We start from the raw sequence: 24,009 nt of genomic DNA on the forward strand, positions 1-24,009 counted from the left end.
CAATCTCTGAATCCTAGTAATTTTATTTTTTGATCTTCCATGCCATACAATTACAAAATTAATTGTAGAGAATTCATTTTACCAATCAAACTATGCAATAAGATTCAAGCACTGATAATTTTCCAACCACTCAACCATAGGTAGGCTTTGAATCATATGTACAGAGCAGTCTGAGAGAAATTCATGCCCACCTGTAACCTTGACCTCTGTGATGTGCTCTTCATAGAATTCACCATTTTTGAAGACACACTGGTATGGTCCATCATCATCAACAGTCACGTTAAAGATCCTGAGTGTCACTTTCCCTTCTCCAATGTCATCTTTCAGCAGTTCAGTCCGCTCTACATACTTGGGGATGGTTTCTCCATGAAGGTCTTTACCATCCCTGTACAGGTGCACAGGCTGTGTATAGCGGTTCCTGAACCAGCGAATCTCCATGTGCTGTGCATCTTGTGGTGGGGACAACTGACAACTGAGTTCAAGGGTTCCACCCACTGGAGCCAAGACTGGCTTAGTCAACCCAGTCACTGTGAATCTCTCTGTGAAGGAGAATAATCAAAAGATAAAATTATGAATCAGTAAACATATTTACAACTTTTGTTGAAGTCATTCTCTCTGTTTATCCCTCTTCTGTCTTCTCCTCCTCTTTCTCAAACATCCACACATTCTTCAAGGAAGGTCACTTTGTTTAACCTGAAGGCAATTTAATTACTAATTACTGAATTGAAAGTAAAGCTGAAAGTATTGCTAGAAAAGATTTTAAGGAGTTATTGGAGATGCTGAGTCACCCCAAGACAGGCGGGATTCAAGATAAATCAAGACAAAGTGGAAGACTGGGTCAGAGAAAATGACAATTTGAGTAAGCCATGTCATGTAATGGGATCTTCCTCTTTGTGTCAAATCCACGTGCAATATGACACAGATGAGGGAGCTGCCATCTTCCTTTGTCTGCTATGTTCATTAAGAGGACTGTAATGATTAAACTGTTTTTTAATTTTGTTTGTCATGATTCGTACTGGGTAGGTAATGAGATAATGATTGTTTACTTGCACAAATGTGAAGAGTAATTTTGACTCATCATGTGAACTCAAAATGTAACAAACTGCTACACTGTAAAATGGAGTCACTCCTGGCAATACAAAGCAGAGTAAAATAGCACAAACATCGCCTTTCTAACAAATAAAAATGAAAATTAGCTCAACATTGTGCTGTTAGAATATCATAAATTAAAATAACAAAGGCCTCAACAATTATTAAAATAGTGGAAATCTAAAACTTTGACAACATAAAATGATCACAAAAGATGAAGACTATATGACTGTTTTTTTTTTTGTTTATAGCAATGCAGAATGATCCAGACATTCTGGAAGACAATTTGGCATCTCTAACAGTGCTTGATGTAGGCTTACCGTACTTTCTTGCCATAGTCATGATTCTGCATATAGTCCAAATTGTTGTAAAGTACATATATATTGAAATTTCTACAAAATGTTAATAACTTCTTTATTCCCAGTTGCTAAAAATGGAAGCAATCAAAATTCCCTTCCATAAGTAAGTGAATAAGTCAACTATGTTCATTCATAAAATGAAATATTATGAATTAATGAAAGAACTTGTACAATAGTGACAGAAATGTTAGGGAAGTAACCAACCAATTTTGATGGGATTTAAAGCCTCTTCCATGATATAGAAACCATATTTGACAGTCCTAAAGTGGCCAAGAACCTGAGATCAGTTAAATAATCTCCCCTTAAGGAAAAACCTAATACAAGTATTCTGAAAAAGGAATATTGGAGATGGGACAGAGAGAGGAATATGAGGTAGGAGACAAGAACTTGGGGCATTCAGTCAGGACTTATAGAAATATAATATCCCATTTGATCTGAGTATTTTATAGAAGTAAGAACTAGTGGCAGACTGCTCCACTTCTTTGATCTTTCAGCTTCCACCCCCTAACTGACTCTGGGTTTTTAATATTAAGACTAATTAGGATTGTGCTACGTATGGTATTTTAACGTGGGGCCGAAACTTCCACATAAAGCCCGAAAAAGCTTTAAGAAGGATTTTAAACACACAAGAATTGAATCAAGCATGGCTTCTTGGTAACTGTCTTTTCTTTGGTGAATTCTGCTCACTGGCTATGAACAGAGGCACAGCTCCTTTAAGAGGTGGCTTACTGGTTTGATGCTAGTGGCAAAAGCAGGCAGCTCTTTTAAGAGGTCCTATTAAATGATGTTTTTGAGTAGTGGCCAGCATACTACTCAGTGGCAGCATGAACTCAGAAACTCCCCAAAGTTGGGGTGATAGAGCTTTAGCTGGTACTTCTACCATGAAACTAGGCAATCTTGGAATAAAGGAGTGGGACGAAGCCAGTCACAAAAGCTGCTGCTTAGCAATTTAAAGACTCATGTGGTCAGCAAAAGATAGAGATATGCACTAACGACAGATTTTTAAAAAAGAACTCTAATGGGTTACAGTGTGTTAAAAATATATGTAGGCTTGGGAGAGAAAATAAAAAGAATAGAGAAAGTCCTTAAAAAATAAACAGAGTAATAAAAATTGTAATAAGCCACATAAAGATAGAAAATACACAGAAAGCCTGTATGTTGTATGTTACTATGTTGTTTTTGAATTATTTGACTCCTGAGGAAGCAACAGCAGCTGCTAAGAGACATTGGATTATAAATGTTGCTGGATTAATTCAGCCTATATATTTAAAAAGTGTCTTGACTTCAAAATTTAAATCGAAAGATGTGCTAATTTGAGGCAGAAGTTTTGCTCTTATTTCAATAGAAAATGAGAGGCTGTGCATTCATTCTGGGTTAAGGAAAATGAAGAGTGATTGAGGAAGACCCCTTGAAAAATCTCTGATGGGAGCAGATGGCCCAGACGATCCAACATTTCAGAGTGCCTCCTTTGCAGTTTCCCCGAGGCTGCTGGCTGGGATGATCTAACCTAACAGAATTTTCCAGTCAGTATTTGGCCATCTTCTGAAGCATGAAATCACAGAGGTAATACAGTCTGGTTTACTAAAGGATAAATTAACACAATATAGATAAAGGCTGAAATGGCTGCTTATCTCATGCTGCCTCTCTGACACTTTGGCCTCCCCTCATGTCAAACAAGAGCCAGATACCCCTACTCTTCCTTGTAAGAGATCAAGTCCACAGCAAGAAGCCATGCCCTAGGGCAGGTAGCCCAAAACTATTGGCTGAATAAATTCCCACAACAATAATATTGAATTTTCTCAGGGTCCTCCAAAGATTACTAGTGTCCCCAAACAGCAGCAAGTAGTTCAGAAAACTATGTTCACATTTCCCAAAATCTGGGTCATGGATCTTTGTCATCGTTTAGGGAATAGGTTACAAGTTGTTATTGATAATGATCAGGAAACAAAGCTGAACAAAGGAGATTAGATTCAGGGATCTTGTTCTGAAAAGAAAAAAGTGGGAAATGTGGTGACATCTTCTTTGTCTCTGACAAATAAAGATTTCCTGGGGATCAGAGCATGGAGTTAGCCACAAATTAACCAAAGAAGCCAGGCAGTGGTAGCACACACCTATAATCCCAGCATTTAGGAGACCTTTTTTCCCCCCTTCTAAACAGCTAATGTTTTTATTGAGCTATATATTTTTCTCCACTCCCCTCACTTCCTCCCCTCTCTCTTTCTATCCTCTTCCGTGGCCCCACACTCCCAATTTACTCGGGAGATTATGTCTTTTTCAACTTCCTATAGAGATCCATGTATGTCTCTTTTAGTGTCTTCTTTGTTGTCTATTTTTTTCTGGTGTTGTGGCCTGTAGGCTGGTTTTTCTTTATGTCTAAAAGTCACTTATGAGTGAATACAAATTATGTTTGTCTTTTTGGGTCTCAGTTACATCACTCAACATGTTTTTTTTCTAGATCCATCCATTTGCCTGCAAATTTCAAGGTGTCATCATTTTTTTTTACTGCTGTGTAGTACTCTATTGTGTAAATGTACCACATTTTCTTTATCCATTCTTTGTTTGAGGGGCATCTAGTTTTTTTCAAGGTTCTTGCTATTATGAATAATGATGCGATGACATAGTTGAGCTCATGTCCCTTGTGGTATGATTGAGCATCTTTTGGGTATATACCCAACAGTGGTAATTGCTGGTACTTAAGGTAGATTTTTTCCTGATTTTCTGAGAAATCACCATTGCTGCGCACCACGGCCCCCGTATGTGCTCTATGCGCTAGAACCCAGTTCGCGAGCTTCGGGCAAGGGGCTGGAGGTTGAGAATACACACGCAGAGACAGACCGACACACAGACCTTCCAACACTGGTACCAAAAAGCTCCCTTTAATAGCACCATGGAGGCTTAAATACCCTGCAGTCAATGGTCAACAGGTGAAAATCCCATCTTCTGATTCTCTAGGTAAAGCACAGCCTTTAGTAACTTCAATTAGAAGGCTCTAGACAGGGAAGAGCAGCTGAAGGCCAGGACTCAACTAGTCCCAACACACCATACTGATTTCAAAAATCTGTATAAGTTTGCACTCCCACCAGCAATGGAGGAGTATTCCATTTACCCATGTCCTCTCCAGCATTATTTGTCATCAGTGTTTTTTATCTTGGTCATTTTGACAGATGTAATATGGAATCTCAGAGTTGTTTTGATTTGCATTTCTCTGATGGCTAAGGATGTTGAAAATTTCCTTAAGTGTCTTTTAGTCATTTTAGATTCATATGCTGAGAGTTCTCAGTTTAGGTCTGCACCCCATTTTTATTGTATTATTTGTTCTTTTTAATGAACAGTTTCTTGAGTTCTTTGTATATTTTGGAGATCAGTCTTTTGCCCAATGTGGGGTTAGTGAAGATCTTTTCCAATTTGTAGGTTGTTGTTTTGTCTGGTTTACTGTGTCCTTTGCTTTACAGAAGCTTCTCTGTTTCAGGAGGTCCCATTTATTAGTTATTTCTCTCAGTGTCTATGCTACTGAAATTATATTTAGGAAGTGGCATCCTGTGTCAATGCATTCAAGTGTACATCCCACTTTCTCCTCTATGAGATTCAGTGTGGTTGGTTTTATGTTGATGTCTTTGATACATTTGGACTTGAGTTTTGTGCATGGCAATAGCTATAAATCTATTTGCATTGTTCAACATGTTGATAACCAGTGTGCAAGCGCCATTTTTTGAATACGCTTTCTTTTTTTTCCATTTTAGCTTCTTTGTCAAAAATCAGGTATTCATAGGTGTGTGGATTGTATCTGGGTCTTCGATTAGATTCTGTTGGTCCTCCTGTCTGTTTTTATGCCAATACCAGGCTGTTTTCATTACAGTAGTTCTATAGTAGTTTGAAGTCAGGGATTGTGATGCCTCCAGACATTCTTTTGCTATGCAGGATTGTTTTGGTTATCCTGGGATTTTTATTTTTCCATAGAAAGTTGAGTATTGTTCTTTTAAGGTCTGTAAAAAAATTTTCTGGGATTTTGATGAGCATTGCCATGAATCTGTAGAGTGCTTTTGGTAATACTGTCATTTTTACTATGTTAATTCTACATACCCAAGAACATAGGAAATCAATCCATTTTCTTATGTCTTCTTCAGTTTCTTTCTTCAAAGTTTTAAAGTTCCTGTCGTACAGGTCTTCCACTTGTTTGGTTAGAGTTACTCTAAGATGTTTTATCTTATTTGTAGCTATTGTGAACTGTGATGTTTCTCTGATTTCTTTCTTTGTCCATTTATGATCTGTATAAAAGAGCGTTACTGATTTTTTTGAGTTAATTACATATGCTACTATATTACTGAAAGTGTTTATGAGTTGTAGGAGTTGTCTGGTAGAATTTTTGAGGTCACCTAAGTATATTATTGTCTGTAAATAGTGAGAATTTAATTTCTTTTTTTCCAATTTGTATCCTCTTGATCTCCTTTTGTTATCTTATTTCTCTAGCTAGAATTTGAGTACCATTTTGAATAGACATGGCGAGAGTAGAGAGCCTTCTCTTGTTCCTGATTTCAGTGGAAGTGCTTTGAGCTTCTCTCCATTTAGTAGGAATTTGACATCGATGAGGTTGTGCGTTAGTGGACCTCACTTTTAAGGGAAGAAACATAAGCTCAATGACAAACACTACCATTATTTTATCAATATAACAAGGTGTTAAAACTCAGTAGTCTGGCACATGTGAACACTAATATAAATTTAAGTTTTAATTAGTAATAATCTGTCCACAGTTGTTCAGATCTAATAAACATACCGTACTAATAAAAGAGTTTAAATAGTAGGGGAAAACCTGGGTTAGAGAAAATAAAAGTATGGTTACTTGCTTATTTCATTCACTTGTCACATAGATTCTTAATAAGAAGAAAGTATTCAAGAGAAGAATTTATTAAATTTTTAAAAAGTATTTCTTTTATTTTGTGTTCATGAATATTTGCCTGCATGTATATTTGTAGATGATGCATATGTTTGGTGCCAGTAGAGACCAGATGGGGGGCATCAGATCATCTGAAAGTGAAGTCACAGATAATTTCGAGTCATTGTGTGGGTGTTGGGAATCAAAACAGACCCTTTGGAAGAACAGCAGGTGCTTTAAGAGATGAACCATGTTTCCAGCCCCAAGTTTATTAAGTTTTAAAAGTCATCATCTCTTATAATAACCAAGTAGTAAGTGCATATAGTTTCAGATAGAAAACATCTTGATTGAAGAGCAAAGAGAAATCAAACTGGAACTGACCTGGATGTTTTCTCCAAGCTAGATAGCTTTCACAGTGATAGAATCTATGAAGCTACTAGGGAGAAAATTCGTCAATGGACCTACTGAATAGTGGAAACTGCATGTCTCAATACTGAGTCAAGCAAGATGCACCTACCTGTGCAATAGTGACAGGAATGTTTATGAGGATAACCATCATTTCCTTATTGGTTTTGAAACCTGCATCACAAAAGAGAATACAATGTCTGGTACTATGAACATGGTCAAAACTATGACTGGGGAGGTCACAGATCATAGGCAAATTACTACCATTTTTACATTTATAAGCATAGATTAATGCTGCTTTCAGTCTTGGTTAAAGAACAATCTTTCTCCAGGGCAGCAGTCAATTAAGAGATTTATAACTGGCCAAAGTGCTGAGAATATGTGACTGTTTAGAGATCAACTCCAAATAAAGCATTTATATCAATGCTCTTGAAAGCTAGGGAACATGGTTGAATGGTAGAAATAGAAAGAATGGATGTAGGAGTTGAAGGATGGGGAAATGTGTTGTAAATTCGGGCCCAACATGGCTATTGCACTCATGAATTATAGTAGCTATTATTGCCAGCAGGAGAACTATAGAAGGTTAAGCCAGTCAGTATTCAAGTCAGTGAGACCCCACCACTACCAGAGAAACTTCTTTGGAAATGATAGCTGCTGGGGGAGGGGAAACCATTTTCTTTAGGATGTGGCTGCTAGCAGGTTGTCCATTCTACCATGGGTGGATGACCTCACACTCATGTGCATGTTGATAGCAATAATTGGACTCAGGAAAAAGAAGACATAACAAAGGAGGGGAAAGTATTGAGGTGATCTGAAGGGAGTGATCTGAGACAGCAACTCCAGTTGGATTCAAACCCTGCTCTTTAAGAGGGATTTCAATCCTGATACTGTAAATTTGGCCAACCATTTATGGTTGGGAAGGTCAGATGTCCTAGGGGTAACTTGTTATTGTGGTTTGACTAAATTGATGATACAGTGTCAAACTGATTCCCAAACAGCTAAGTTTATACCACAGAGAAATATACTCCCTCCCTAAATCCAGGCAATGTTTTAGAAGATAGAAAAAAGTGTAATGTTTAGAAGACAAAGAGAAGAGTGCTGAAATGATATTGTCTGGGTTCAACTTAGTCATTGCAATCATGGGTACACAGCAGCTGCGTTTGCCTACCCTGGGCCTGTACAAGACAGGACCTGTCAACTTCTGGTCATGGGTACAGGATGGGCTCATGTAGCTCTTCCCCCACATACTCCTGAACTTTTGGCAATTGAAAGATTTGGGGTGGAAAGGTTATTAGCTTCAGATGTGTACCCATTGATGAGCTCACCCTGATGACATTAAGGAGGTCACAAGACAAAACAAACAAACAAACAAACAAACAAACAAAAAACTCCCACAAAACATAAAACACAAACATGGGTATGTGATCTGTAGAAAAGAGGATTATTTGACAAAGGTATGGAGGACAATAAGAAAAGGTGGGGTTGGGAAGCCAGAATGTATTATAGACATGTATAAAATTATTAGAGGACAAATTTAATGAATAAAAAAACAAGGAACAAATAACTAGTAATGAAAAGAAAATAAGGGTTTAGATCATCATCATCACTTCAAATTAAAAGAAACATTTTTTGAAAGATATCCAGCCTTACCTATTAACATGAATATGATATACTAAATATTAGATTTATTTTTCCACCTGAAACCTAAGTGAAAATAAAAATCTCTTTGTCTCAGCCACCAACTCCCTTAGGAAATCCCTGGAAACCACTTCAAGGGAATCAGTTAGGAGATCTTTACTTCACCTTTTTTCTTCCAATTCCAATCCCCCAGGCTCCCTTCCTACTTTGTAGCAGACCAACTGTTGTGGCCTCTGATAATTTTGAAATCTGTTGTACTAGGTTTCTCTGCTAATACAATAAGTCAGACCAGGCCAAATTAAAAGTCCAGATTTAATGACCATGCAACTCCCCAGATGATTCTTGGAGGAAGCTGGAGAGAAATCACATGGCAGCTCTAGGGACATTGAAGAAAGACACCAGGGAAGATATCAGAAGATGGGAGGGTCTACCATGTACATGGATTGGTAGAAGTAACATAGTAAAGATGGCTATTCTAACAAAAGCAACCCCTATATTCAATTAAATTCCCAACAGAATTCCAAAACCTCTTGGCATCTATCTTGAAGAACAATTTTCAGGTACATATGGAAACATAAATCCTAGGATATCTAAAACTCTATTGAACAAGAACAAACTGCTGGAAATGTCACCACTCTCTCTCAAGTGTACTACAGAGATATAGTAACAAAAACAACATTGTACTGAATCAAAACCAACACATTTATCACTAGAATTAAATTGGAGATCAAGACATAAGTAGTTCACACACCTATTTTTATGAAAAATAAGCCATAAATACACACTGGAAAAAGACATCATCTTTAACAAATGGTACTGGTCAAACTGTATGACTGCACAAAAAAATTGAAAATAGATCCATTCTTATCACTCAGCACAAAACTTAACTCTGAATGTATAAAGTATATTAACATAAGTCCACCAGATACATTGAATCTGATAGAAGAGAAAGTGAGGAATATCATGAACTCATTAGCATAGGAGAAGACTTTCTGAACAGAAGACAATTAGCACAGGAACCTAGAACAACATATAATAAGTGGGACCTAATGAAACTGAAAAACTATGCACAGTAAAGGGCAGTATCACATGGACAAAGATTTCTTACCAACTACACATTTGAGAGAGGATTAATATCTAAAATATATAAAGAAGTTAAAAATCTAGGCATCAAGAAAACAAATAAGCCATCTAAAAATGGGGTTAAGATCTAGACAGAAAATTCTCAAGGAAAACACGCAAATAGCTGTGAAACATTTAAAGAATTGTTCACCATCTTTAGCCACCAGGGAAATGCAAACCAAAAATACATTGAGATTTCATCTTATACCCCCCCTTTTTTTTTACCATTGTCAATAAAAGAAATGATGGCTTTTACTAGTGATAATATGAAATAAGAGGCACAAACATCCGTTGCTAATGAGAGTTTAAAGTTGTACCGTCACAAAAGAAATTCATGTGGTCATTTCTCAGGAAGCTGGGAATAGGTCTACCCAAAGATCTAACTATTATACTCTTGAATATATACCCAAAGGATGCTTTATCCTAATACAGAGACACTTGTTCAATGATATTAATTGCACTTCTATTCCTACGATTGAAAAAATGCAAACAGCCTAGTTGTTTTTCAGTGCATTAATGGATAAAGAAAATGTACATTTACTTAGTGAAATTATTATTCATCCATTTAAAATGTGAAATGAAGTTCACAGGTAAATGGATGAAGCTATGAAAAAATCATTTTGTGTGAGGTAATCCAGTTCAAGAAAGACTAATATAGTATGTATTGACTTACATGTGGATTTTAGATTTAAGTCTTCAATAAGAAAGCTACAATCTATATAACCACACAGAGAGGTTAGGTACAAAGTAAGGAAGGAGTTAGGAGGGATGGACATCCTTCAGAAGAGAAAATAAAATATGTATCTGGAAATGGACAGACATGCAATAGGAAGATCAAATGGGAAGAGGAAGGAAAAGGGTGTAATACAGGGAGGGACAGCCAAAACAGGCCCATTTCAGAGGCCGTATGGAAACCCAGTAGAGTAGGAGATTACTAAAGTTGCTTTATGCATTTAGGAAGGTAAGCTAATGAATTCACCCAATAATGGAGGAGACAAAGAGACAACTGGAAATTTCTTGTCATTCGACAACGCTTCTGGTACCAAGAATGAATCTAATTCAGTTCTACCCCAAATAAATGTGCATCAATGAAAATTTATCATTGGACAATCAGCATTTTCTGTAATATTTTACATCTTTTATATAATTCATTGTCTAAGTCTTTTTGTAATGTCTTCAAGTAATCTGTATTTAGTTCTGCTTTGCCCAGATGCCCCTACAAAGTCAAATTCTCATTTCCCTAGCTTGCTTCATCTTCCCTCATCTTTCCCCCCTACTCTATTCTTAGCTTGCATGGATTTTAATATGTAACTGCTGTTATCAATTTCTCAGTGTAAAAGTGATATGTAAGTGATGTGCATTCAGTATGACTATTGAGTCCTCAAGACAAGTATTCAATCGCTATCATTGTATTTTCTTCCTGGAAGCTGAAAAAAAAAAAACAAGTAAAGAATATGTGCTGATTGGACATAATTGCTTGTTCCTCTAAGCTGGATACTCTTGCAACTGTCTTCACTTAATTGCTACATTCCGTCTTTAGGAATAATGATTTAAATGCCCTGTTCTTTGTACCATGCCTTGATTTTTTTTTTTTTTGGCATGCTTGACATTGCCGATGCTCATAAGCACAAGTGAGAGAGTCATACCTGAACGCAGCGCTACCGTCGGTAGGAGGTACAAGGCAACACAGTGTGCAACAGCAAGTCCTCCTGTAGCTCCCATTACACCTGTGATGAAACATAGTGGATGAAAGGATAACTTTCCATCAAATTCCAATTTCTCTATAATTCTACTATCTTGCTTGATGTGTGTATGATAAACAAAAATCTATCACATTTGGCTGCTAGATCAAGGCCAAAATACTAAGTATGTTATTTAAAAAAAATCAAAATTTTATGATATATCCTTCCATGATTTTGAATGAACAAAATAAAATATTTATATATAATATATATAATAATATATTATATATAATGTGTTTTACATTCTTTTTCTAAATTTATTTTGTGTGTGTGTGTGTGTGTGTGTGTGTGTGCGTGTGTGTTTTACCTGCATATATGTATGCCCCACTTGCATTCCTAGGGCCCACAGAGTTCAGAAGAGTTTATCTGATCTCCAGAATCTGGAGGAAGAAATGGTTGTGAACAATGATACGGATGTCAGAACTAAACCTGTTCTCTGCAAGAGCAAAAAGTACTCTTAGTTACTGATCCATCTCTCCAGCTGTCTTTTTTAAATTTAATTACATATTAATTACAAATAACGGGTGCCTTTGTGACACTTGCATACATGTATATACTTTATATTCACTGCCATTGCCCTCTCACGGGCCTCCTAGTCCCACTAACCTTTCTCTTTCCAACTGCTCTCCCTTATAATACCACATCTCTTTAATTTTTTATTGTAATTTGAGTTCAATTAACATGGCTCACAGGTGGCTACACCACTGAAAGAGTGCACCGTCCCCTCCCCAGCAATGATTAGCTTCCTAAGAAGCCTCAGAGTGGGATGAGGGCTTGTGAGTTTCTCCCTCTTTCTCCCTTTCCACAGTGTCAAATGGTGGCCCCAGTCCTGTGCAGATAATCACAGTTGCCTCACTAGAAGTATTTCTCCTAGATAATTGTATATTCATGCATTTTTAAAAGATCATGTGTCTCTCACTTCCCCATCTCCTTCCCCTTTCCAAAGTCTAATGACAATGATTCTGCTCTCTGCTATGAGATCAACTTTCAAAAAATATTTTATATTTGAGATAGAATTATAGTGCTATCCCTCACCCCTCCCTCCAGCTTCTCTCACATCATCGCTCTCTAGCCATAAGCCTCTATTTCTACTGTTACATATGCACACACACTTATGTACATGTGAATATACATATATACATGTGTAAATATGCATATATGTGTATGTATATGCATGTATGTATTGTGATACACACACACACACTCACACACACAGAGCATACAGAGTCATTTCTTTAAGGTTTGAGTGTGTGACTTCAAGACTGACCACTGCACTGGAAAACCAGTAACAGGTCTCATTCCTGGGGAAGCCTAACTCTCCTTCTCCCAAAAGTCATCAGTTGCCTGTAGCTCCTTATATAGGTGTGGAGCCTTTAGAAAATTCCCCCCTTTACATTAACATGCCCATTAATTCCACGGTTCCAGTCTTATTTATGGAACTATTTCTAGGAAATTAACCTTGTAAATTTCCTCGTATGACTGAAAATATGAAGTATTTTCTGTGCTAGTCTATTTTAGAAATTGAGTTTTTAAACACAATGTAAAAATTTAATAGGGGCAACTCACATATTCTATGCTCTTCTGACTTTGTTTATTATAAATCAAATAGTTATTATGGTTGAGAAGAACATGGGATGGGCACAAGTCTCACTTTATGTGGCTGAGAAATCATAGTCTTAGGAATATATTTTCTTCTCTAACGACATTTGAGAACCTGATCTCAAGAGCCACTAATATTGAATGTTACAGAAATATATTCAGCTGATCCATAAAGAAAACGGGAGTTTTCTTCCCTAGAAGGCACTAACTCCTCATCCTCTTTTTCCAGTAGGATATTTTATTTATATTTTTATTGATTTTATCGAGCTCTACATTTTTCTCTGATCCCCTCTCTGCGTCTTCCCTCCCCTACAACCCTCTCCTAAAATCCCCATGCTCCCAATTTACTCAGGATATCTTGTCTTTTTCTACTTCCCATGCAGATTAGATCTGTGTATGTCTCTCTTAGTGTCCTCATTGTTGTCATCCTTCTTAACAACAAGATTTACTAATCCTTAAATATACTCCTTACTGAGTCTTTGAAACTTGTTTATAGGGGGAGAATATTCCTCCCAAGAGGCACAAGGAAGTAGAAAAGGTAGAGAAATGATCTGTGAAGATAGAACCATAGTCTAAAATATTATTAAATCCCCTAACTTACCTGAGCCTGACGATCCCAAATCAGCTTTCTGTTTTCCCTATGAATGCATGAGTTGAGTCACCTGAGATTTTGGTAATGCTCCAGCAGTTTTACTGAAGTCAGCAAGCATGCCAGAGTTAGACAGAGATCAGGTAAACTGACATCCATCTTTTCCTCTCCTACACTGAAAGTCCGGCCCCATGATTCCACAAGCTTGATTGATACTTAGGTCTCTTTCCCAGGGAAATTCCTAAGGGGCTGGTATATCAACCCACGAATGAAATCTTTGTTTCGCTCAGTGACTGTGACTGGTATTACTCAAGTCCTAGCAAGACTTGCCTCGCCTAGGGAAGAAACAAAACAAAATCTGATCCGCCCCTGTCATATACTGAGTGCTGAATAAAAAACTATGATGAATGTATTTTTAATGCTGGTCCTATACATAGCATAGTAATGAGAGGGAATTGCAGAAGCACAAGCAAGTTACTTTAAGTCCAGATGAAGCATTCCATGAAAGAATGGGAACTTCCCATAGTTTCAAGGAATAACCTTGAAGCAAAACGGTCCAGTTAAGCAAAGGAGCACAGTAGTTTTCCAGGCTGACAGAGAAACTCTATCTTGAAGACACGAAACAGAGTAGTCAACTCAAAACATTCCTGTAATTGGCAGTAGCTACTGGGAGAAATGATTCTGAGGAATGATGAGAGGTGAGTTTCAGGGAGAAATAAAGGAAGTTATGAAACTTTAGGAAACATATGATATATATTTAAGTGTATGTGTATCTATGTAGAGTCAATTCTTTTAATACATAGATGTGTGTATTAATGTTTAATAGATGTCATACATAAATAAGTATAGAGCAGCTATGAATATGAATGCACTCAGAAACTTATGTACATACATATATTTATAAAATATTGCAGATCTTTATACATGTATGCACACATGAATTTAAAAGTATATTTCATCAAATATGTAGTTATATCTCTACAAATAAGTCATATAATGCTTAGTGACTTATCATGCATGTGTAATGGATTATAAATGTACACATGTAAATGATTAAAAATATATTTTATTAGTTCTGTGAGATTTTTGTACAAAGTAGTTTGATCATATTCACTCCCAGTTCTCCCCAGATCCATTGCCCTTCCCTACTCAATCAACTTGGTGTCCTTTATCTAAAACACAAACAATATTTTTTCTGTGAAAAAACACCATGACCAAAAGTAATATGGAGTCAAAGAGTTTTATTTCAGATACAGTTCAGGTCACATTATATTGATGATAGAAACAAAATCAGGAACTCACTTAATGTTGGAACCTAGAGTCAGGAACAACAGAAGACTCGGGGGGAAAACTGCTTCCTGACTTGCTTCTTCTGACCTGTTTGGCTTTATTTCTTACCACATGCCTAGGGTTAGCACAACACAGAGTGTTCTGGATTTTCTTATATCAATATTAATCAAGAGAGTGTCATAAGTCTTATCTACTGACCAATCTTATGAATGCATTTTTTTTCCAGTTAGGATTTCTTCTTCACTGATATGTCTTGATTTGTGACAAGTTTGTAAAATCTAACCAATACACTGTAGCAATACGGGCGGCGGGGCTGTGTCCCCAGCTCCCCAGCCGCCCGCACGGCTAGCTTTAACCGAAATAACAACACACAAACTGTATTCATTTAAACACTGCTTGGCCCTTTAGCTCTAGCCCTTACAGGCTAATTCTCACATCCCGATCAACCCATCTCTAATAATCTGTGAGCACCGGTATGGCATCTCTCTGAGGCTTCTGCTCCCGAGAGGAGAGCTGTGGCGTCTGAGTTCACTTCCTCTTTCTCCCAGTGTTCTGTTCTGTTTACTCCTCCCACCTATCTTCTAACCAATGAGGGCCAAGCAGTTTCTTTTTATTTAACCAATGACCTTCCTCCATCAATACACCAGTTAGGATGAATTTGTACTACTCAAATATTTTTGGATATACTGTCTTCCATGCTAGTACACTGGCTTCTCAGGAACTACACTGTTAGAGAAACTCCCTCTCCCGCTGTCATCAGTTATCAGCTGTCAATGACTCCTCAACTATGAGGGGCAATTTCATACCAAGCATCTTCTTCCATGCTGGAATTCAGTCTGGTGTGAGTTTGAATATATTTGCACATGCTTTTGTGTCCACTGAGAGCTTATATATGCAAATATCCTGCTATGTCCAGAAATCAGTTTCCTTGTGCTAATATAACAACTCTGGCACTTGTACTCCTCCATTTCTTCAACAATTATCCGTAATATGTGAGAGGAATGGGAGTGATATGGATGTCTCATTTAAGGGTGAGCATTTCTCACTCTCTTATTCTCTACACCTTGGCCAGTTGAGGTTCTATGTGTTAATCACCATGTACTGCAAATAGAAGCTTCTCTCCTGAGAGTTTATATAAACATTAATTTATGGCTGTAGACATAGGTCATCAAGAGTTAGTTTAGCACTGTGGCATTTTTCAGGATAATAAGAGTAGGCTCCCTCCTAGGAAATGTGGTCTATAAATTCAAAAGTCTCTCTCTCTCTCTCTCTCTCTCTCTCTCTCTCTCTCCATATATATATATATATATATATATATATATATATATATATATACACACACACACACACATATTACCAAAAAGAGTTAAAGAGAGATAGAATAAATGCCCCAAATATGTCTATAACATCCAATGAGATAGAATCAGTAATTAAATATTAAAAAAAGTAAACAAAGCAATCCCAGGGCCAGAAAGATTCAGCACAGAATCCCAATAGGCCTCCAAGAAGAGCTAACATACATTTAAAAAACTAGGAAAGGAAAAAACATTTTAAAATTCCCTTTTTGAAGACAGTGTTATACTAGTAACCTTACCAGACAGATACACAACAAGGAAAATATTATAAGCCAACATTTTTGATAAACAGCTGGGCAAAATTGTAGCACTTGCAAACTGAAATCAATAACATATTACACAGATTATTCACCCTAATTGAATACCTAATAATAATTTCTTTCCAACTTCACATATTCTCCCTCTCTCTCTCTCTCTCTCTCTCTCTCTCTCTCACTTTCTCCTGTTCTCACTGAATAAGTTTCGTGGTGACTGTACTTATAGGGATGTGGGAGTATCTACTGAAGAATAGACTGACTCTTTGAAGTCACATTAATAAATTGCCTGTCACCAGCCACTCCACAGACAATGTCCATCAGCTGCCAATATCTATTTAATTAAAGACTGGATTTCAGGAGTCCCAAACTCTTCCATGCTGGAATTTTGGCTGGCTTGATCTTATACAGTCTGCTGTATACATTTCCATATCGTGTCAGTTTGTGTATGAGATGTGCTATGTGTATATAAAGTAGTGTTTTCCGTTAATAATCCACTCTGACTCTTATGGTCTTCTATTGCATCTTGATCACTGGGGAAAGGAAGTGTGGTATAAATGTCCCATTTAGATTGAGCATTTTACCAGTTTTTATTAGCTTTACATTGCATAATTTGGGGTATCTGTATTTATCATCATCTACTGCAAAAAGGAGCTTTTCTAATAAGTATTGAAAGATACATGGATTTTTGTTCCACTAAAATAAAAACCATAAAAGATATACTTGAATTTATAAATGTAATAATATACAAAACATGAATAAAGATGATATAAATAATTTAAACAGATACATAAAAACTATGAGGCAGATGCACTGACTTAAAATCTCTCTCTTGGAAAAACAGAAAAGAAATGATTTGTTTTCTAGATACATGTGCTCTTGCAATGTTAAATCAAAGGGAAGTAAATAATTTTAAAAGATTCATAACCAAAAACAAGATAGAAACAGTAATTAAAGATCAGGACCAGAAGGACTTAGCATAGAATTCTATCAGACCTTCATTGAACTAACACCAGTACATCTACAATTTTTATGTCAAATATAAAAAAGAAAATCAAAATTATTTATATGAAACAAGTATCATTTTAATGCCTAAATGAGAAAAACATACCACCAAAAATGAGAATTATAGATCAATCTCCCTCATGAACTTAAATGAAAAATTATCAATGAAATATCTGTAATATGGAGTCAAGAACACATAAAAAGACATTCCACCATAAACAGGTCTTCTTTACTCCAGAAACGCAAGAATATTTAATATGTTTAAATCAATAAATGTAACCCAAGATATGAACAGAATAAATAGGTAGAAATGAAATGCTCATCTCATTACATGCAGAAAAGGCCTTGAACATAATGAAACATCCGTTCATGATAAAAGTTCTGAAGAACATAGGGATGCAGGGACATAGCTCAATATAATAAAGAAAGTATACAACAAATCCACAGTCAACATCACACTAAACAAGAAAGGCTCAATATATTTCCACTAAATTCAGAAAAAAGACAAGGATGTCTGCTGTTACAACTCCTGTTTACAGTAGAACCTGAAGTGGTAGCTATAACAGTAGGATAAAAACAGAGACAAAAAGGATAAAAATGATTTAAGAAGAAATTAAAGAATATTTAATAAGTGACTGTGACAGTTAATATAGATACTAAGAGTAAAAGGACCAGGATGCCCATTGTGAAAGAGTGTTTCTATACATGATAGGGAAGTTGCACCCACAAAATAACAATGATAGCCTAAATAAGACTTACATGACAATGAGGATATGGAAAATTTTATAGGTGCACCTGTTAAAATAATTGCTATAGGCAATCAATGACTAAGATCTACAAAACAAATGATAATAAACATTAGTGTGGATGTGGTGAAAGGGAAATACTTATTCGCTGCTGGTGGGAGTGGAATCTGGTACAGCAAGATCCCACTCTGCCATGCCTTACTTATTCCTGTCCTATCTATTCACAGTCCTCTAAAACTTCTGTGGCTAGCTTGGGAAAGTTAGTGGCTAGCTCGGTTCTCTGACACTAAGCAAGCTTTATTTTTCAGAACATGATCAAAGTATCACTTTTGTTTAAAAAAGGAAGATTTTAACTAAATAGTAAAAATATTTACATTAGCACAATAGGTGTATATAAGTATCTCCAGGTAAGAATCACATTAACAATGTCTAGTCCATATGCATTTGAAAAATTCAGAGAAAATACTACAGTATCTATTCTATTTTGTTTATTTCACAGTGTCATACCTAATCCACATTCTATCCTAACTTACATTATCATCAAAAATTATTTTCCTGCCTCGCAACCTTATATACTTCATGCTGTGGGAAAATTATTTTGTATAATGTAAATATTTGTCAATTATTTTGGTTTAATAAAACATTGATTGGACAGTAGCAGAAGTATAGGTGGGGCAACCAGACTAAGAGAAGTTTGGGAAGAGTAAAGGCTCAATCTGCAGTACCCAACTAGACACAGAGAAAGCAAGATGAAAATGCTGCACTGAAAACAGGAAATGAAAGACTTTGGATTCATTCTCACTTAAGGAAAATAAAGTTTGATAAAGGAAGATCCCATAAAAAATCTCCAGTTGTGACAGATGACCCAGACAATCCAATGTTTCAGAGCACCTTTGTTGCAGTTTCCTCTGAGTTCTACATCCAGATCAGATTGAAGACTGCTAGTTGAGATGATCCAGCCTCACAGAATACTCCAGTCAGGACTTGACCAAAGTCCAAAATTTTCTTTGGGTCCCATAAGATTATCAGTGCCCCCAATCAGAAGGAAGTAGCCAAGAAAACAACACCCATGGTCCTAAAAAAATAGATTATGTATGTTCGTTTTTGTTTAGAGTTTTGGCTACAGATTGTTGTGGACAATGACCAGGATAAAAGCTAAGCAAAGGAGATTAGATTCATGGTCTTGTTTTGAAAAAAAAAAAAGGAAGAACTGTAGTGGGATAATATCACTTGTATTGCTTTAATAAAATGCTGATTGGCCAGTACCCAGGCAGGAAGTAGAGGTGGGGAAACCAGATGAGAAAAATTCTGGGAAGAGGAAGACAAAGATGCAAACGCCAGCCAACCACATAGTAAACAAGACACGTAGAAAATGAAGTAATGCAATGGTCACATGGCAATACATAGACTAATAGACAGGGGTTAATTTAAGATATAAGAGCTAGCTAGAAATAAGCTTGTCCATTGGTCAAACAGTGTTTTAATTAGCAGAGTTTCTATGTGATTGTTCAAGCCTGGGCACTGCAGAATCAAAGAGCAGTCTTTGCTTACAAGTTTATACCTCTTTGTGAGTTTCTTTTCTGAAATTAAAACCATCTCGTCTTCATCACTGTCAGAGACCTGAGATGGATATAATAATACCTGAATAAACAGGAAGTACATAGCAAGCCACTTCCAAAACTAGAAAAATCACAGAAACAGTTGGCTGCCTAAACAGTCACCCAAGATTTCTCTGTAAGATTGGGGCACCTATATTCAGCCTGAAAGCCTAGAATATTTGACAGACTTTCTGTAGAACAGGAATTTGGAAGGAATGTTCTACTGTGTCTTGGTGAAGTTTGGCGGTCATTTATTTTTGTGTTCTTTTTGTCCAATTTGAACACCATACTTCTAGCCATCTAGACAAGGGCAGTTTCTTGTCCAGTGGCTAATATTTGTCACAAGGAAAGTAAACTCCATATGCTCCATATGGACTTTCTTTGATGCCCTTCATCCTCTTTGAAGTAGATTGCTACTCCCAGGAGCAGACATGTCTCATTGTCATCAAAAATCTTATGTTCTTAAAACATTTTAAATGCCATATTCTGTAGATCTGCAAAGTGCTTGAAGACTACCTGTTTATCTAAAATACATCTGTTTGACCTTTAAAAAATACCTAACCTGACTATAAGTTTTATTATAATTTTTAACTACTAAACTGAATTTCTTTATTATCCTAAATAGTTTTGAATAACATCTTTCAAGGACTAGAAATTTACATTATATTAATGAATAAGTTGTATAGCTTCAATGCCTTAAATAAGAGTTAAAATGTTGGTATGATAAGTTCTGGCAAAAATACCCTTGTATTTGTATCAATATACAAAAATATCTTAAATAAGTGCAGAAACATGTATACAGTATAACAAAAAATAACCTCAAGTTTCTATGAATATACAAAATTTCATACCAATGTAAAATACTGAAGACTAATAGTAGCTTTTTTGGTTTCCATGTATATTCAGTAATTGACCCTTTTATCCTATTATTTCTACATCCTCCCATTTTCTTTTTAGAATGATAGCCCTGAATCTGGTCTCCTTTTTCCAACGCTTTTCCTGTTCATTACCAATAACAACTTTTAACCAACCCCCCTAAATGATGACAAATATCCATAACTCACTGAATGACCAAAAATCAATCATACCATCTCTGAATATCTTAGTGTCATATTCTTAAAATTCCATCCTTTTGTCTGGGGGTGATGGTATAATTAGAAGACTCTGAAAAAAAATTGGGATGATTGTCAAGTTCCGGGAGAGCTAGGTGTATCATTTGTTATTCAGCCTCTGTGTACTGGGAAAGTACAAAGCTGAAGTCCTGGCCAGAGTAGCCCGTGAGGCTGTACCATCTCAGCAAGCTATGTTGAAATTGTTCAGAGTAGTTTGTAGTTCAAAGACAAGCTTTTGGTGGTATTTGTAGGCTTGGTGGAAGTACAACAATCCAGGTCAATTCATCATAGTTGGGCTCCATCCTCCTTTTAGAGACTTAAAAGGTTGCTGTTAGGAATTGTCATGGTTCATTGCAGAAAACTTAGACATTTTAAATGTCATATGTAGCATATATCAAAGAGGTTAAAGGCCCACATTTTTTAATGTAGATCCATGTTGACCAAGGTTTCTGTCCCACCTAATCCTGTTGTCATTCAGCCCACCAAAACACACAAGGTCTACATTGGCCAAGCAGTAGTGGTTCATCTCTTTTTAACCCTAGTGCTACTTGGGTGGTAGAAGCAGGCAGATCTCTTTGAGTTCAAGGCCAGCCTGGTCTACAGAACTAGTTCCAGGACAGTTAGGACTGTTACACAGAGAAACTGTGTCTCAGAAAAAAAAAATAGAAAGAAAGAAAAAAAAACATTGCCTGCAATAAATTTTTAGATGATCTAGCTTACCAGAATTAGAACATACAACTTTTTGATTTTCATTAAAGTTTTTAGAAGTCACTTTACCTATCTAAGTATCATTATAAGCATTCATGAAATCCAGTATCAGCTGTATTTCTAATCCATTCAATGGCTGCTGATATTGCCTTTAAGTGCCTGATCATCCTTTTACATTCTGAATTAGTATTTTCAAAACCAGAGATTCAATTAATATTCCTCTAACTTCTGGATACAACTGAAGTCAATTTCTGTGAAAAAATGTCAGGGGTGGCTTCTTGGGGCCTTGTTTAATTTTTCTAAATGGATTAGTTCTGTTTGATGATTCTTTAGTCTTGTTCCAAGCATTCAAAGCTGCTGTAGGGTATAGGGACAAGGTGAGATCATCAAATATAACCTGTGTTTCCACATCAGCACAATCAAGGCTTTGATCTTTGGAAATAGCATAACCTCTAACCCTATCTTGCTGTTTGATGCTTTACCTTCATCTCTCCACCAGGTTATCCACTGTAACTGAGGATCAGATTTAAATACTGCTGTAACTAAATCTTTACAGTCTTGTGGAATGATTCTGTTCCAAGTGGACCATGAATTTAGCAACTGCTTCACAAACAGTGAGTGCATATGAAATGAAATTATTACTTCCTTAAATCTCTTTAAATCTAAAAGTTCTGTAGGTTCCTAGTTAACTTCTGAATAGCCTTGAGGATGCCTGTTGTCTAGTGGTTGTTCATGAATGGTAACTGAATAAGTTAAAATTGGTTTTCTAATAATTTTGGGCTCTCCCCTTCAGTTTCATAATCTCATGGTGTGGTAATTTCTACTCTAAACTTCTCTGCCTCTGTGTAAATATTTTTCTTAGTTCCATTAGTCTCTCTTTCTAAGGATTTTATCTTACCAGTCATTTTTTTTTATATTTGGCACTGATATCAAACAATATTTTTAGGGATAAAATAAGAATTACCAAAGTGATAATTGACATTATGTCAATCACAGCTAAGTAGATTATGCCTTCATTTAGCTTTTCCATTTTAAAACCATTCATTGTGGAACTACACAGAGACCTAACTTCATGCATGGGACAGAAACCTCTTCCCTTCTGCCGTTTTAAAACTAATTCCCCACTTTTAGAATTACCAGGTGTATCCCCAGTTCTGCTGATGATGACAGTGAAGTGAGAGGCTGGCGGAAGCTATGCGGCACACCCGTGCAGAGCACATAGCCAGTGCACAGCATAACTAAAAGCAGCTGCAGCAGCTCTCACATAGTTGTGACCTGAGAGTATGTGTGATTGCAACAGCGACAGAATCCAGGGTGGTCTCAAGGCAGCAAATCTAATGTGGCAGAAACCTGAGGAGTAGGCCATGGGGAGCCCACAAACTACAGCAAAAAGGAGGCAAGGAGCCAGTCTGTGAAGGCAGACACAGGAGAACAGGTGGAAGCAGCACCTGTGACTGAAGGGAAATGAGTGCACAGCACTGCCTGAAGGCAGAGTTCCCTGGTAGTGGACTGCTAACGCTGGCAGCATTTAGAGCCCAGGTCCCTGTGGAGTTTGGGGCTTGTAGAGACTGTTGTAGAAAGGCTGCAACAGAAAACGCCAGACTCGCTCAGAAGGCTTGATGTAAGAGAGGAAAATACTGCTGACTCTGGTGGTTGCACTTGTGGCCACAAGCAGCAGCTGCCAGCAATGACCACAAAGCCATGGATGAGTAGCTGTCTCATGCTTTCAAGCCACAAAAGTTGGACACCAGATGAAGCACAATTTAAATATTCGTTATCAATAAAGATGCAGGAGGCAGATATGTGGGTAAGAACCTGAAGGATCAGAGAAGCAGAAGCTTTATCAGTCCTCTCCTACCTGCTCTGTTCCTTTGCTCAAAAGGGCCAAGATCCCTTTCTGCCCTATCTTACTACTTCCTATTCTATCTGTCTACAGTCTTCTGAAACTTATGTGATTAATTTGGATTGGCTGGTAGCTACCCCACCCTCTGACTCCAAGCAAGCTTTATTAGTTAGAACATGATCAAAATATTATAGAACAGTATTTAGTGTTAGTTATTTTCCCTAACATTCTAGCCTTTATCCTGAACTCACTTCTCACCTCACACTAAGCAATAAGGAATCATAGTACTCTGGAAGTATATATATATATATAGTTTAAATAGAGTTATCCTATAATGGAACAAGTGTACTCACCCTTACCCCTACTAGATACCTACAGACTAACAAATGAAAAGCCCAGTGTCAGAAATGAATTGTCTCTTTTGGACTTGCTGACCCATGAATTCTTACATATCCCCAACATTTCAATGTACTTGCTTACCCTCCAGAGTTTAAGAGTAAGGCCTCAAAGCTGAAGATGTAACATATTTGGGTTACAGGACACATAAGAAATCAAGTTTGGAGGTTCTATGGAAAAGAAAAGTAATATGCAATCTTACCCAACTGTAAACCGAATGAGCTTTAACTGTGATTAGCTGAGCAATACATGCCCACAGGTACAACATTTGCATGAATGTCAAGTGCTG

At 36.8% G+C, this 24,009-nt stretch overlaps 1 pseudogene; it reads right to left on the reverse strand.

Moving 5' to 3' along the window:
- LOC121447866 overlaps positions 1-11,205 on the reverse strand; it is a 30,723-nt pseudogene extending 19,518 nt beyond the window's left edge.
- Positions 11,206-24,009: the final 12,804 nt, after the last annotated feature.

Source organism: Microtus oregoni, unplaced genomic scaffold, assembly GCF_018167655.1.
Source record: "Microtus oregoni isolate MIOR12 unplaced genomic scaffold, Mior012 000005F_ref0000423, whole genome shotgun sequence".
Lineage (NCBI taxonomy): Eukaryota > Metazoa > Chordata > Mammalia > Rodentia > Cricetidae > Microtus > Microtus oregoni.